We start from the raw sequence: 3,647 nt of genomic DNA on the forward strand, positions 1-3,647 counted from the left end.
TTTGTCACTCTGAAGAAGATGTCTCTAAAACTAATGTCTCCTAATGGTATCTTCATTTAATGCCTCAACGGATTGTTCGGCCGTATAACACCTCCGTGCTTAATCTCTGTTCTAATCTTTTCTCCGTTCTTAATCCTAACAATGTTGACTACATAGAAGAGATAGAGTTGGCATAGAATAGGAGAAATATTCTCAATTTCGATAAAAAATTCAATGTCACATTTCTATCTAGAGATTTATGAACGTGTGGTGGTCCCTCATTAAATGGTGGGGTTTAACCATTTTTACTTATGGATCCAAAACAAGTAGTGGTATTGACAGTGGAGTTTTCTCAGAGAAACTGAGTAAATCTTACTACTTCAGTCTTCCAGAGCATTATAATGTCTTTCAAACGGAAATGATACCTATCTACTGTCAAACAGTCAAGCTGCTTTAAAGTTCTTGAGTTCAGTCCAATTAATATCTAGGACGGATTTTGATGGTATACATTTCTAAACGAAATATCGACGCAGTTCAGTATTTTTCTAATTTGGGTTCACAGTCATGGGAATATTTACAACAATTGCAGGGCATACGAGCTAGAAAGCGTGCTTCAGGACCTCACTCGGAATACTTAAGTAATCTGGGCATATCGGTAACATAATGCAAATTGTTACAGAGTTCTTTTTGTGCTGAAAATTTATATAAAGGATGGGAACACTCAACGATCTGTATGCAATCTGTCCACTTTCCACTTAAATGCAATCCAATATTCTCATTGAGATTCTCTGTAGAGATATCAGTCTTGCGGTAGGTTTTCTTACAGGTTACTGCAAAGTAAGTAACTATACCTGAAGATTGAATCTTTCTTTTAATCATACCTGTCGCAGGTGTGAGGAAGACGATCATCTACTCTGTCTTTGCTTAGCTCATATACTGCGGCGGCTCAACACTTTCGGGGTCCTCTTTCTTGAGTATTTCGATCAATTACATGACCTCATACTAAACAGCATTTTGACCTTCGCCAAAGATTTCAGGTAATTTTAAATCCTAAGTTCCCCTCTCTATACGGTTACACAATGCGTCAATAGGCCTAAGTGGATCTCTTAAGGTTCGCTGGTATAACCTATAACCTAACCTAGCCTATATGAAATCACATTTCATTCAAAATCGTAGGTTATTTGAACATATAGAATCAATATATGTTATTTAGTATAGCGAACTAGTTTTTTAAATTAATATCTATCTTGTAACGTACGGGCAGTTGTTATTTGTGTAAACAAAGTGAATGAAATGTGAATAGATAACGAGTGAATACATTTCAAATGAGTTATGTTTGAAGCTAAAAATGAGTATTATAAATGTGTGAACATATTGGGAGAGAATGAAACTAAACACAATGAAGCATGTAAGAAATACTATATATGGTTTGCTCAAAATCAGTAGTATCTCACATCAAAACACTATTTATAGATCTAAACAGTGCCTAAATTGGTATCGACGGTTACGTACGGACTGACGTTATGTTTTAATTTTTTAAGCATTTCAATTTATTTGATTTGTATATTTTTGGCATTTTAAAATTATTATTCTTGATTCTTGATTCTTCTTCTTCTTGAGTTAGTGCTATTACGCACTTTTACTCTATAATGGCTGGGGGGCTTATCTCTACCCCACTGTAGGCTTTAACTAGGCTAAAAACAAAAATCATATCATTTATTTGTCTTTTAGTTGATGACGGACCTTAAATCAGCATATCTTCCTGAGAGTCCAGAAGTGGACTTGAGGATTGTTGGGGCGGGGTTAATTAGCGTATCAACTTTAGTGAATAATTTTAGAGCTCTGTCTCTGATATATTTTTTTTATTATATTATTATATATGTATAAAAATATATATCACTATATTAATGAAATATTTTAATATAATATATTAATAAGCATTACGTACTCGTATGTGAAATGAATTAATATAACAATTTTCAAAATTTATTATTTAACTATTTTTACAGTTGTGCATTTTAAGTCTGACAAATCTAGATATTAATTAATTTATGTGTGAATTTTTCCTAACCATTCACTTTGAAGTTAAGTTTTTACAATTGGAATGGAATGTTTGTAATTTTTATTTGTATACATTTTCATTTTGTTTTTAATTCTTTTTTTTATTTTTTCTTAATTCGGGTGGTAGGTTGGAGTATACATTGTCATGTCAGTCAGCACCGTTAAAATGCATTGTACATAGAAACTATTTTTAAATAAATTTTTCTTAGATCCAAAAAAGATTAGACGTGTCTGTATAAAAGCACTTTTCGCAAACCCAACCGCCGCATGCAACTTGTTTTCTTCTTAAATGGCAAATACTGCGTGCAACAGATACATTAAGCATGCATTTTCTAATAATGAAGATATAAAAACTAAAAAGTTTAAACTTAAAACTAATTTAAGACCATTTTTAGTCATAAGTTTTGATGCAATTTGTAATTAAAAATGACACAAATTTTAAGTAATAGAATTTATTCTCATGAAATTAATTTTGAATATAGTTTTGGTATAATAAAAATGCATCTTGAGATTTTTTTTTTTTTTTAATATATATTGCAAAATAGTTTCTCAACATAAATTATAACCTACTTATAGCTGATATCCTATTGCAATAAACAAAAGTTGTCATTTCTACTACTATCTCAACTTGCATAACAAATCTGAGGTTGCAAGGTTCATATTTTCCAGCTGGCGTATATGTGCAATCAGTATCTGGAATACTTAAACTAAATTAATTTTGGTTTTTTTGAACCCAAAAAAATATATTAAATCTCAGCTACTTTAAAATTTTTTCCAACTATAAAACAATGATTTACTACTTCCTTTTTTTACAATAATTTTATCCTAAAATCTTAAACTTTAACAAATTAACTGATGAGCTTTAACCAATAGGCTTGGGGGTATGCACAGCAGAATAGTAATTAACCGTGTCAAGTTAAGTTTAAAAGTTTGGCTTACAAAATCTTCCAATTCGATCGGCTCAACACTTTATGTGCAGACAGCAAATTTATACCACGAAGTCTGTTCAATGAGCACGAAACAGTTGCGCTCAAGCAAAATACTTCTATCCGACTTACTTGCTTGCAAGTAGCGAAAACAGCAAACTGCAAGATACAAGATACAAATACTAAACTGGTTGGCTAGTCTGCTGGTACGGTATCGAGCTGTAAGGTTGTTGGCGTTGAAGTTGAAGTTGTTTGATAATTTGTGCGCAGGCGTTTGTGTGCCACGTACTGTTGCACTTTAGTCGTACTCGCACAATTGCAACTAAATTGCAAGGCTTGCTATGGTTTTAAGTATCTTTTTTTGTGCTTAGCTAATAATTTCATTGAAGGTTGTTACTCAACAACAACTTAACAGTTGGGCAAAAAGTCTCAAAAATTATCGGAATATATTTACAAAATTTTCGGTTGCAATTTTTTTGATATTTGAAATTATTTTTTTTCTTCTTATTATTATATTATGTTGATTGTTGATGTTTAAATAGATAGATAGATAAAGTTCAAACTTTGATAGTTGAAATGTATAAAATTAAAAATCTACAATATATTAGAAATAATGACAACCTGTTTAACATACCTTTTATAATTGATATCAAAAATATGTATATTAAATTTTTTATTATA

This window comes from Teleopsis dalmanni, chromosome 2 (assembly GCF_002237135.1).
Source record: "Teleopsis dalmanni isolate 2A chromosome 2, ASM223713v2, whole genome shotgun sequence".
NCBI classification, from domain to species: domain Eukaryota; kingdom Metazoa; phylum Arthropoda; class Insecta; order Diptera; family Diopsidae; genus Teleopsis; species Teleopsis dalmanni.